We start from the raw sequence: 14,022 nt of genomic DNA, 5'->3' as shown, positions 1-14,022 counted from the left end.
GGCAGCCTGAGATGCCCTCTCTTATCACCACCCCTCGGGGTAGGCTTCCCCCTCTCTCCTCATGCCCTGAGCACCTTCTGACACGGTTTTCTTGCGGTGCAGGCAGAGGGGACACAAGTTCTCTCTCATACCGGCGCTCCGCGGGGGGACCAGCGCCGAAGTGCCTGGGCCAGAGGTGTGCCTGCGGCGGGGGGCACCGATGAGGGCACCGAGGAGTTCTCCCCAAGGGGCCATCATTAGCCTAGAGCTACGGCGGCGGCCTCCCCGAAAGCCCTTCATCTGCCCGGTGCCAGCTCAAGGGCCTCGCTGGGATTTTTCTTTTTCCAGCAGGGGAAGCACAGAGACAGGGGAAGGGACTGTTAGCCCCGGAAGAGTGGCATTTTCTTCCGAAATGTGGAAACAGGAGAGCAAACCCTTGGTCCTCTGGGCATGTTGGAGGAAGAAGCAGCACCAGGGTGACGGAGGGAGGCGGAGACCGCTGCCAGTGGGGCCCGCGGCAGTGGCTGGCGCGGCAAGGGCCCCTTCGGCGGCCGGAGCTCCGGGGTCTTATTAAACCCTCCCCATTGCCGTAACTTTACCCCGGGTCCGGCAGCTCGGGCAAAGGCGTCACTGAAGAGGTCTCGGCCTGCAAGCGCAAGTGCAAAAGCACTTGGCTCATTTTCCCCTACCGAGGCGGAGGTCATTACCGCGTTTAATTAAAAGTACTCCTTGCCAGGGCAGGTGCTTTCCTTGCCGTGGCCCTGGAGGACCCCTCGTTCCCCAACAGCCTCTTCGTGTCCTCAGGGGCAGCTACCATGCAGTTCTCTGGCAAGTAATCCCCCAACCCCGGCCTTGCTCCCCTCGCACCTTGCTCTGTCCTGTGAGCTGGGCAAGGGAAGGAAAAGCCTGGAAGCTATGGCGGTCCCCGGGCCGGGCCGACAGCATACGCGTGGCCACCCCACCGTGCACCTGCGGGCGCTGCCACCTCCTCTCAGCGCCTCCCCTCGCCCTCCCAACGACGCATTCAGGGACTCCAGCACAGCTGCCTTTCCTAGGTCCCGCAGCGGGGTAGGGATGGGGGCGATTAGTATCATAATTTCCAAAGAGTCATCCTCTTCCCAGCTCAGAGGAGAATGAGTTTTAGTGGCAGAGGCAGGTTTGCTCTCAGGTTTCCCGGCGTTTCATGTTACGATCGGTGAGGCACCGTCGAAGCGCGTCTCTGCAGAGGGCTGTGAGCTGCGTACACTTCAGGAGATGGGAGTGTGGGAAGCACACCTTATTTTAGGTTATTTTACTGGGAGCAAAGACGAGAGGACGGCAGGAGAGTGCGGGAGGGATGGGCACTCGTCTGGGCCACCCTGCAGCCCGACTGGCCGGCTCGAGCTGCATTGCCCTTGTAAGGAATGTAATGCAAGGGCGAACGTCCAGAGCACAACATTAGCACATTTTTGTCATTAAGTGTGCTCGAGTCGTAACAGTTGCTTATATTTACAGGGCATTTTTGAGCGCAAATCACATGCTCAAACGATCCCCAGATGAATTCGGACTTGGTACATCCCAAGGACAGCTTTGGTGACAAGGGTAGCACGGGGCAAAATCAGTTTAGCTTAAGGTTAGTTCTAGAAATGGAAACTCTAAATAAAGAAATGGGACATCGAAGAAATTCGGAATATTGTGAATCTCAATTTATTTTATTTTTTCTTTGCTCACATGTTTTTCAGTCTCAGTCTCTTTATAAAAATATTACTATTTATAGACTGCATTTTAATATAATTTTAAATATTAATTTTAAATTTCTCATTTATTTCAAAGGACCTCTCCAAGGCTTTTTAACTATTTCAATGTTTTACAATGCTTTTACATAAAAGTGTTGTTAAAAGCCCTACTTCTGTTTCTGCAGACAATAAGGACTTTGACAAATGGGTATTATATGTTTCCTATTAATATTTTTTCTATTGTCTTCCAAATTATTAGCATAAACTTTTGAAACCTATTGAAATCATAGCTACTGTCACCCAGCTGAATTCTATAAGAAAAGATTAATAAAATAGTTATTCTGAAAAGCAAAATGTCCATCTCCACAAACCAGAAAACAGTTGATCTTAACTCTAAAGGACAGAAAGGTGCTCATTAATATGTTATTTTCAAGCTATACAATCTTTACATTATTACTTTTTCTATTAAGTGATTATTTTATTTTTTTCAACATACTTATAAGTAGATATGTCTAACATTTCTATTTAGGTACAGTATCTTTAAAACTTATATTTGGGGGTGTTTATTGTTATTAATAATGGCATAGCTACCGAAATTTAAATAGTAAATAATTTCTAAAGCATTTGGAAAGGTTGGGTGATTTGGTTTGGTTTGGTTTTTTGGTTTGGTTTGGTTTGCAGTTTTGTTTTGTTTTGGCTTTCAAGAGCAAAAGCCTGGCCCTGTTCTTTTTGAATAGAGTGTCAAAAGTTCCCACCTACACCCCAAGGATCTGTGAAGTCATTCAGAGTTTTCCCTTGGACTTTGGATCAAGCCCATATCATGAGTCAATTGAAGAAGTGATTAATTTTCTCATGGAAATGTACATTGCATTTCCTTAGATAACTTGAAGATCTTCCCCCACCCCCCCACCCCCACCCCCCCATTCTAGGATCTTAAATGAGGAAATTCTTTAGTAAAAATTTCCTTGCAATGGGTCCAAATCTCCCCGCCCCTACCAAGCACACACTTCCAGTTTGGGACTTGCTCTAGGTGGCACTACTGTTCTCATAGAACTGTTCTTTTTGTTCCACTTCACCATCTGACATGTTTTCCTCCACAATCCTCTAACAACTGTATCTCCTTTCCTGGGACAGAGAACCATGAGCTTCCAGAAGAGAAAACCTGAGGAATTGGTGGAAACCCAATGGTAGCATCAGACACAGGGATGACATAGAAAGAAAGACACACTCTCTCCACCCTCCATTTCTGGACCTAACTCCCCTACTTCTCTCACTCCACAATCTTCTCAACCTCCAGTGAATATGCCCTAAGATGAGCATTTTCATATGAGCACAAATGTCTTTACTGCCCTTTCTTCTAGTTACAGAAAACTGACCTACTCCTTGTTGCTTACCATGCACTAGAAGGAAAAGGTCATGGTGGAAAAGCAGCAGACTCTGGCAAAGGAAACAGCTGATTCTGACCAGATCATCTGCTACAAGAAAGATTCTCCAAGGACAAGAGTGTGTGCAGCTCTGCAGCCAGCACAGGGCAGGGGCACTACATGGGCAGATAGTAAGGCCCATCCTGCAGCCTTGTCATCTCCAAGTGTCCCCCCAGCAGCTGGTGAACATCCCTATCTGCTGTACCTAGCTCACTCTGCTCAGCCAACATGAGCAAGGTGGAAAGGTGAGGTCCTCATCACATGCCCAGCCTGCTGTCAGTCTGAACTACATATATTTTTGCTGGAACTACATATATTTTTGCTGGACCCACATATATTTTTGCTGGACCCCAGAGCCAGCCTTGGAATCTTCAGATCACATCTCTCTTTGATTCTTTATCTATGATAAAGGAATCTCCAAGGCTTGTTCTGTTATGTCATGCAGAAATGAAATGGTGTCAGTCAGTGAACCCTGCTGCACTGTTAGTGAGCCAGCACTCGGTGGAGCAGACTGAGCATGCTGGCAGAGCCCTGGCATGGCAGTGGGCAGCTCCCAGTGCAAAGCTGAGTTGGGACAATGTGGAGACACGAATGGGTGGTTGGATTTTATCCACTGTATGCTAGCCCCTGGATCTGCTGCTGCTAGCACTCACTGACATTTCATCTGTGAAATCTCTTCTTGTGTCTCAAGAAGATATATTTATATAGCAAACGTTTCCCCATTTCTTGCAAATCCCTGCTCTTCGAGGAGTGAATAATCTGGCTCCTGAGCAGGTCAAAAGAGTCTGCACAGCATTTATTTTCCAAACACAGACTTAGAAACTTTGCTGGTCCCAGTGCTCCCCACTCAGATGTAAAACACCAATGCCATCTCCAGCTGCTGCAGCATTACTGGCTGGGGGAGGCTGGAGAGGAAGCAGTGAGGACAGAACCCAGATAGAGATGTAATATAGACTAACATTTATTTATGGCACAATTGTGATTAATGTTTGCCTTTTAATTTTGTGGCAACAGTATCTAGTCTCTAGGTACCTCAGGACCAAAATAAAATTGCTGCTTTCCATAGGAGCAGATCACTGGCGTTACCTGACATTCTCTAGCTGACATTATTGATCCAATTGATTTTCTTTTGTTGTTGAAAAATAATAATAAAACAAACTATTCACTTGGACTAAGTGGTGGAAGGCAAAATCACTCTTTATCTATGACTGTGTTGAAATGGTGGATTTGCCAAGAAAGTGCATTTCTGATCAGATCCAGGGATCTGAGTGAGCATGCTTTTTTAAAAAGAGGGACAATGTGTGACTGAGATCCCACCACTGATTCTTCACAACAGATGAGTGAACTAATTTGACTGTCCATTACCTAGTGAACATCAGCACGAGGAGCACCCAGTGTGACCTGTGTGCTTCAGGGTACCAGTGTATCTTCAAGCACCTGTAAGCAAGCAACAGAAGGGTTTTAGATCTGAGAAATTTGGGACAGTGAACTAGCTATCAAGCCCAGAAGTCCAAACTATTGATAACCCAATATCAGGTCAAGCTTGTGTCAAGACTCACTTGCAAATCAAAACTCTCAAGTGAAAGAGCTCTACACATTTCTTGACCATCTGAAGAAGACAGATGGAACTGTCACCAACACAGTTTTTCATGTCTCCTTTATTTGTGAAGTGTAATCTTCTCCATCATGGCTGGCATTGCCTGTGACTGCTGAGGAATGCTGCTACTGATTAAATAGTTTTGTTTTCTCATGCTGCACAGCCACAAACCTGTATTTTGCTTATCACTACCATTAACATTCTTTATCATAGTACAGAAACAGCACAACTTTTGTGATCTGATAGAGGACACAAGATGGTGTACAGCAAGCATTGCATTGGAGCCTGTTCTCCCAGAATTGCCAGTTATATCACCGAGGAAAAATGGTGGTTGTGGCAGAGATTCACTGGCAAAATGCTATCAGGAATTCAGCACTACTATTAAACTTGATGGCTTCCTTCAGAGCCTTCAGGGCACCTTTCCAACTTCATGTGTGATCTCAGGAATTTTAAATTAATTTCCAGCTAAGATTTCATTATGAAACAATCTAATTCAATACACACATAGTTACTGTACCTCTTTTATCATGATTATATAAGAAAAATTAAAATTAATTATTCATTTTCCATGTCAAGATTCCTTCTTGACAGCCCAGCCACAATTGTTTTGCACACGTAAAATAGGTCCAATGCTTCCCTGATGAGTTTCTTGTACATGCAGTATAAAGTAGAACACATTTTTATCCCTAGGTGAAGGATGAGTGACCAGTGCAGGAACTCTCTCATGTGGTAATTAATCTAGTGTACTCCCAGACTTTTTTTGTTTGGTTTGTTTTTTTTTAGGTTTGGGGGTTGGGTGATTTTGTTTTGTTTTGTTTTGTTTTGTTTTGTTTTGTTTTGTTTGGGGTGAGTGTATTTGTTTTCCTGGAGCAATTTGAACCCAAGCAAGGAGCAGCCTGTTTGCTGTCTGAAAGGGTCAGTTATGGACTACTGGTCACAGTTTTTCCTAGAGGATTTCACCATTTCCCCCATGTGACTAATGTTCTATTAGGGAGAAGGTCTTGGAACTTCTGGAACAAGGTTTGGGCTGGATACAGATGCACAGCAGGTTGTATACATTCAGAAGGCAACCTAGAGGTGGAAAATTCCTGCTGTGGTCAAGACTAAGAGGAATATACAGCAACAATAACTTCCTATCTGAAAATGCAGAATCATCTAATGAAGAAAGGTCAGCTTCCTGGAGAAAAAAGGGAAACAAGTTCTTGATGAGATCTGTATTAAATATTTTTCTGTTGTGGTAAGGATCTCACCTCATTCCTCCTAGCATCAGTGGTTTATCTTTTAATGTGCTCAATATGAAGTGGCTTTTTAAGTTTAGAGTAGACTGGAAGAAGACATGCAGTTTTCACCCCACAGAAGGGGGGGGGCAGAAACTCTCTTTTTGAAAGAGGGGAACTCAAAACCCCCTGAGAATATCACAGAAAGTTCTGGATTGGTAACTTGAATGGAGTGTTCCCCATTTAGCCACATGATATGAAGAGGGCAAAGACAGTGGACAGAGCAGGACTCACCTGTTACCATCCTGCCTGCAAGCACTTGCTTTAGAAGTACAGTCAGCACTATCTGAGAAGCATGAGGTGGTCAGCATGGCAGTTTGGACAGCTCACAAAATGATGAGTGAGGTCTGAGGCGTGATGAGTGCCTCTCCTCTCACTTCAAAGACCTATTCCATCTGAAGTAACCAAAATTGCAGGTCAGAAAGAAGGCAGAAATATTGATGGTAGGCAGAATACCCACAGAGGATTTGGATGGAGCCCCAGGATTATGAAATCTATGTGTTGAGAACAAAATAAACTAGATCTTATATTGGCTTCAACTGATGTATTACAGTGGAGACATCAACTCTGGTCAACAAACCACAATGAAATGGCCTTCACTTGTACCAAGAAGTGATCGCTTCTCCTCCATCACTAATTAATCCTGCCTTCACTCTATCATCTACCCAAACACAATTTCATTTCTTCATCTTCCATAAAAATAGCAATCCACTTGCCAAGCACACATGGTTACAATCTTCTCGAGTGTCTTTTGTGTTTGCCTCTCGTGCAGCTGCCCTAACTTCCATACTGCACCGTAATGAGGACCTGTGCCACCTAATGCTAGATTTTGTCCCTATTTTCTGCTCCTCCAAGCATGCTAACAGTCTCCAAGCCCATTTTAGTCTTGAAATTTGCAGCTGGGGAGCTGCTCCCCTGACCATTTACTAACAGTAAGTCCCTGTCTGTCCCAGACAGCACACGCTCAGCCTGCTGTAGGCTGGGGTCCCTCGTATCTGGAGCTACCCCATTGTTTCCAGTCACAAATTTAGGAAGTGTGAACCAGTCCTCATGCTGGCTGGAGCACGCTGACTGTGCAGGAGCCTTAGTGATGTCTCCTCCAGGAAATAATGTCTCCATGTCATAATTTTCCTTTTTGTTTTCAGTTTCTTCAGCACATCACGTTTAGTAACAGATGTGGGCGTGAGGAGTGTTCATACCAAATACATCATGCAAATGTTTGTCACGTCACCCACCTGCTTCCGTAACGCAGCACTGTCCTAACCCACCCGTTCTCCCAGATGTCATGGAGAAACCCATTCGTTCACTGTTCCCTCTCTTCCAGCTAGCTCGGCAATCGCAGCCGCCGCCCTCTCCTTCCGCCGCCGCCCGCCTCTTGCCGTCGGGGCCGCAGCAGTCCCGGACGGAGCGGAGCAGCACGGCCCCGGGGGCCACAGTCTGACCCCTCCGCTCTCCCGGCTATCGAGGCGCTTTGGCCGGGTCGCTCCCTCGGCCACCTCCCGCCCCGGGCGGGCACCGGCGGGCGGGGCGCCGTTGGCCCAGGCTGGGGCCGCGGCGCCACCTGCCGGCGGGCGCCCTTCCGCACGCCTCTGGCTGCAGGCTCTCGGCAGGTGAGTGGAGGAAGACATTCGTCAGCGTTTGGCGCTGTTTTAGACTATGAGAGAAGTGAGGAGAATTTCTAATCCATCTCCAAGCGCTATTAGGCGCACTAATAAGCTAATGAGAATTTCTCTCTTTTAGCGATGGGTGGCAGGGAGCTAATTATTAGCGGTATTTTAAAGAAGAAAAAACTTTGCAATTCCCATTCCCCTGATCTGTTAATAATGACCATCTTTCAATGATACAGTGATACTTTATGACACTTGAAGATTTGCTAAAATCTAGCGAGAGTGTTATGTTCAAAACATTCAGTCCTTCTGTTCCATAGACACAGCAGATTAATAACCTCATGGGAGCTCCTCCATGGCAGCCTCAGGCTTGTATGTTGCACAGGCCTGACGTGTCTCCAGTGATTTTCAGTAGCAGCAGTGAGAAGCAAAAAAAAAAAAAAAAGAAAGAAAGAAAGAAAGAAAGAAAATATATATAGAAGAGCCCTGATTCTCATTTAGCCTCTCTCAGTTTTGTGGTAGAAAAAATGCAAGGGAAACACTTCTCATTTAACCTAGGGTCAAAGCAAAGCTGATCTCACAGGTTTGCTGGTCCGGCACTGAAGCAAGAATCTGTTGTATAACAGAGGTGGTGGGGAGAGCTGGGGGAAAGGACCTTTTGCTGGCACAGCAGCATTGGAGCCTGGATAGGGCAGCTTTGGGACAGAGGGGAGAGTTCAGGGATGCAGTGGAGTTTAGTATGGAACCCTACCCATTTTCTCAGATGAGAAGGGTCAACATCTTCAGCCTAGATTTTTTTTAATGAACACAGGAGTGTCTCACATTATCTCAGAATAAACATCTACCCAGTGTTCTGTCCTGACCTGACTGATTGCAGGTGCTGCAGAGAGAGGTGTAAGAACCATCTTGTGTCAGCACCTTGCAAGTACCTGCCCAATTTCCACAAATTAAGCAGTGACTAAACCCCAAGACAAGGGATTTATTCTACTCTATTTTAGTAACTATGCACATGCAGAAGAACTCTAGCACTATGAAGTCCCTATCCAAGACTCTTAGCTATGGTACTATCTTCTCTGGTTTACTCCTGAGAGTCTAAGAACACTTGAATTCAAGCCATTTGTCCACTCTCCATTCAGCCTGTTTCACTAGCCTCCCAGCAACAACAGCAAATACTTTCTCTGTTGCTCATTGAAATGCTGGATTCTCATCCTATCACCTGGATTCTATCCAGTGGGTGATAGTTCACATTGCACACTGTGGTCTTAAAAGCAGAAACAGATGCTGTTCATGTATATTTCATTGAGCTGACCTGTTATGCAAACCCAGGCAGTGACTGATAAAGCTCACAAATTCCTTTGTCTGTAGATTCACAATGTGTCCTACATTCTGCTGACATACTTCAGTACACATCTCAGCTGTTCAGGTTAAAGCATCTTCTCCCTGAACCCAGCAAATGTGACAACTGTTAAAATATTTTACAGTATCTGTAGAAGTGATATGTTTCTTCTTTCCAAATGAACTACTGCAGCTATGGATGCTTCTTTTTTAATAATCCATTACCTGCTTTACTGATTAGGTGTTGACATTGATTTCTCTCAAGCATGTTGAGAAGGTCTTGTCAGACCTTGTTAAGCTAGAAATGCTTCTGCCACTACTCGTATATGACAGCAGCCTCATTTTCTAACTTAATGGCATTGGTTTTATTAGAAGTGCATTTGCCGTCATCTGTCTATCCAATAAGAGCTCTATAGCACTTGGCAGAAACTATACCAGGGAGCATTTCTTTTCTGTAGTGATATGTAGGTCAGGCATACAACACTGTATTTGGCCTCCACTGGGGCAGGTATGATGACACAAAGCCATCTTCTGGAGCTTGCTCATACAGACAGTTTGAATAGAGCTGAGTGCCTCCATAGCCCAGTTATCCAGAAGTCTTAGGACCTTAGGTCCAGAGTTGCAAAGGTGATGAGTGTCTAACACCATCCTTCTTTCATTAATGGTAGATACTGAAAATGTAGTATCTGTGTTGTTGGGCCATAGGAACTTGAAGAAATTGTTTTCTTCGAGATCATGCTCCCTACCTATAAAAAAATAATTGTAACATCCAACTTTCTCAATCCACAGTCCTTTTCCTAATGCTTAAATTGTCAGTGTCCTATGACATTTCACCTTAGCAGTGAGTTCCCCTGCCCTCTTTTTAGAAAAACCAACCAACCAACCCATAATTTTTTAACAACAAGACTTTGCCAAAGCCTTCCATAGATCTTAAGAGATCAGGAAGTGTGGCTGGAAAGCTGTCTGGCAGAAAGGGACCTGGGGGTTCTAATTGACTAGCAACTGAATATGAGCAAGCAGTGTGCCCAGGGGGCCAAGAAAGCCAATGGCACCCTGGCTGTGTCCAGCAAGAGTAGGAAGGTGATTGTCCCCTTGTACTCAGCTCTGGGGAGGCCACACCTTGAGTATTGTGTCCAGTTTGGGGCACCTTAGTACAGGAGAGAAGTAGAGGTGCTGGAGTGAGTGCAGAGGAGGGCAACAAACCTGGCAAAGAACCTGGAGAATAAACCTTATGAGGAATGACTGAGGGAGCTGGGGATGGTTAGTTTGGAGAAGAGAAGGCCGAGGGGAGACCTGATTGCTCTCCATAACTACCTGAAAGGATGTTGTAGAGAGGCTGGTGCTGGTGTCTTCTCACAGGTAATTAGTGAGAGAACAAGAAGGAATGGCCTCAAGCTACAACTGGGTAGGTTTAGACTGGACGTTAGGGAAAAAAATCACAGCAAGAGTGGTCAGGCATTAGAATGTGCTGCCCTGGGAGGTGGTTGAATCACCAACCCTGGATGCATTTAAAGGTCATTTGGATGTGGTGCTTGGGGATATGGTTTAGGGGTGACCATTGTAGAGTAGGGTTATCAGTTGGACTTGGTGATCCTGAGGGTCTTTTCCAACCTGAATGTTTCTGTGATTCTGTGATATGACAGCTGAGTCCAGCATGGAGTATTTATTGCCCTTTCTTGTCTCACACACTGGCATCTTCTGCCTTCCTCACACCCACACACTAGGAGCCCACCTCAGTTCAGAGAGAAGAGTAGTCATGTAGCTGTGCTGCATTCCTTAAATATATGCCATCATAATCAGTGTTAGCCAATGTCCCCAAGTAGTCTGATGTGCAATAGCAGAAGGAACAGATTTTCTATTTGTGCTCAAAGTTTGACTTTGCACCCTTGATAGATTAATAAGGGCTGATCAAAAATATGTAAGATGTCTTGAATGCCCTATAAGTAAACATACATAAATTAGAAATTGTAGTAGATCCCAGGTCACAACCCCCCAGTCAATACAGTCTATTTTTCATCAATAAAACATCCAGGCAATATGGTCCATTGGTCAGATGCAGGGCAGCGCAGGGCTCAGTATGTAAGCATCTGGGAGCTGAAGGGCTGAATTCAAACAAGAGCAGGTAAGACCAAATGTTACAATGTGAAACCTCAGAAATGTTGCACTCTCAGCTGACACAAACACAGGGTGCTAGACTGGAAAGTCTTAGGCATATCTTGACACAAGAAAGGCACAGGCAGGAAGAAAGGGCAAGCTAGAGCTCTGCCATGCTAGATGAGCCTTAGTTTGGGTCTGTCCTTACGCTTGACATCCTTTCTGGTCTTCTGACTTTTGCATTCCCAGCCACATAACAAGCCAGCTTCAACAAGAGAGAAGAAAGTGGCATTGGTATGAATGCCTGACAGACTTGAGGTAGACTCTGAGATGTAGTCATACCTCTTCAACTTGGTAATGTCCTGGGGATTTTTTGCTTTCTACACACATGCCCTAATGTTAAAATCTAACATTTTTTCTACCTTTGTTTTTTTGTTGCTTACCTCCCTTTTCACCCATAATCTTAGCAAAATGCTCTGATTCCCATGTGAATAAAAGCATCTGATGTCCTGAAGCAAAAAGCATTTTCAGACATCCCCCCCTTCACTCTCCCCTCCCCCCTTCCCCCATGCATCTAGCATGTTTTCTAATTTTCACAGTTCCTACCCTTCCTGGATCACCATTCAGACACTCTTACCTCCTTCTATTAATTATCCATTTGGTCTGACTCATTTACAGTATCACAGTATCACCAACATTGGAAGAGACCTCAAAGATCATCAAGTCCAACCTGATTTAGATGCACTAGGTGATCTTCCTGGAGCTAAAGTGGCTTGTAGTTAAGTGCTGCTGCCCCCAAAGTAGGTGATTAAGATTTGGCCATTTGGACAAAATGACTGTACTGGTTTTCCTCTACTAGGATCAGCTACTGCCTTGCCTCCTTCTTGGAGGATAATGCTCAAACTATCTGAGTAAGGACATTTCAAATTACTTATGGTTTCTAACTACCTATAGAAGCTCTAAATCACAGCCCAAATTTGCCATGAATTCAGGTTTCTCTATTGCTATTTGGTAATGCTACACAGTAGGATGTCCATAGGAAGTCTATGAAAACGCTTTATTTATGTCAGTGGCTAAAGGTCTGTAAACTCACCCTCTCAGAAATATCTTCATAAATCTTACATGATGAAAAGTCTTTTAGAAATATGAACCCCTTACAAAGAAGATAAAAGTTCACCAGACAATGTTTTTCTCATTTTCAGATGACTACGACCAATAAAGAGTAAGGTGGCAGCAGAACCTTGTGATTAACACTCAGCAGACCTTGTTCATGTCTCTGATTTCCATACCTCTCGGCCAGTCCAAAGGAAGTAACTGGATGTGTCTGAGATGTGTTGATCCACACAGCAGCCTTTTTGTCTGGGAGCTCCTGATGGCTGCTGGACAGCCAGAAATACAGTAGATTTCTGGTGGTATCAATGAGGGACAGTGGGCTATCTCTAGAAGCGGTACAGTCCTAGATAAAATGACAGACCTGGGAGCTCTCTATTCCTTGTTTGACTGCATGTATCTTACTGCATGCAAAATTTATAATATAAGGACAGTTTATTACATTTATAAAATAGGGTAAATAGTTCTTGTTTTCTCTTATCTACTCAGGATGTACACTTTTACTCCCAGAAGGCAACTGTATGTTACATATGCTGTGCAGAGCCCTGATCCCATTTGGGACCTCTAGATGGTACTGTAATATAATAATATAATAAACTGGCAGATGGATACTTCTTAAAAAAAAAGAAAGAAAGAAAGAAAGCAGGGCAGGGAGGGGGAAAGGTTAATTCACATGAATGTATCACAAAAGGAATAACAGAGTTACCCAGCTTTCAGCTTCCATAGACAGACTGCTTAAAATACAAACAATGAACAAGCACAGCCAACAGGAGGGTTTTTCATTCGTCAGACTTACCTGGTAGAAAGGCTAAACTACTGCTGATCTTTTCATGTCTTACAAATCCACTCTCTGTACCCATCATTACATACCTTCCAGGTGAAAAAAACAGCCAAGCATAGAAAAAGGCCTCTTGTCATAGAAGCCAATGCGTGTCCAATGGGTGACATAAAAGTCAGTTTTCCCTCTGCATTGCAATAGGTTTTCTCTGGCAGTCTCTTTGAACAGAGACAACTGTCAGCAGGATGCTATCACACCCTGCTCCGGAGTTTCTGAAGAAGGAATGTCAGAGGTTCAAAATCCTTGAAAAGGGAACACCCCTGTCAAGAGGAGGCTTTGAACTGACACTAAACATATATTTATAATTACAGATGAGGCAGTATAGTATGCACAAGGAATAAAGACATGCAGTGTGTCCTACGGGCATGGCAGGAGAGGTGACATGCATCATGAAGCCTTGTTAAACTGCTCACTGGGGCTGAGGAAACCTGAGGCTTGTGCTTTTCATGTCACAATGCAATCCTTTTGCTTTCAGGAGTGCGCACACTTCACATGCACTATTGATATCTCTTTAATACATGACATAACTCTTAAGCCTACCTCAAGAAAGTAACATAATCTTGTTCACATACCCAGCATGGTTGCCAGAAAGGATGCAGGGCAGCTCAGCTCAGTGTGCTCCCTGTGAGAGGCCTGAACTTGGGCAAACAAGCCTCAGGAGGCTCGCTTGGAAAGAGTCAGAGCCTTGGTGCCATTTGCCTGGGAGGCATGGAGAGAAAAGCAAAGCCAAAACCAGACAAAACGTGTACATTTCTATTTAGAGATGAAGTTGTTTCCAGCCCTTTATGTGCATGCACATATGCGTGCAAGAGTGATTATGATCTCAGAATGAAAGCAGTTTACTGAAGCAGTATGTTGTTTTCCTAGTAGGAAAATGTACATGCATGCATATATAAACATACAAATACTTTTATTTATGCACAGAAAATTTCCACATATTAAATTCTGCAGCACTTATTCTTTTATTCAGGAAAATGCATGGGTGCTGTTATTTATTGCTCAGGATTCCTGAACGAGTGTCCCTAGAGAGTCAGAGCCCCCAGACA

This window comes from Dryobates pubescens, chromosome 16 (assembly GCF_014839835.1).
Source record: "Dryobates pubescens isolate bDryPub1 chromosome 16, bDryPub1.pri, whole genome shotgun sequence".
Lineage (NCBI taxonomy): Eukaryota > Metazoa > Chordata > Aves > Piciformes > Picidae > Dryobates > Dryobates pubescens.
Note: the sequence above shows the minus strand (reverse complement) of the source record.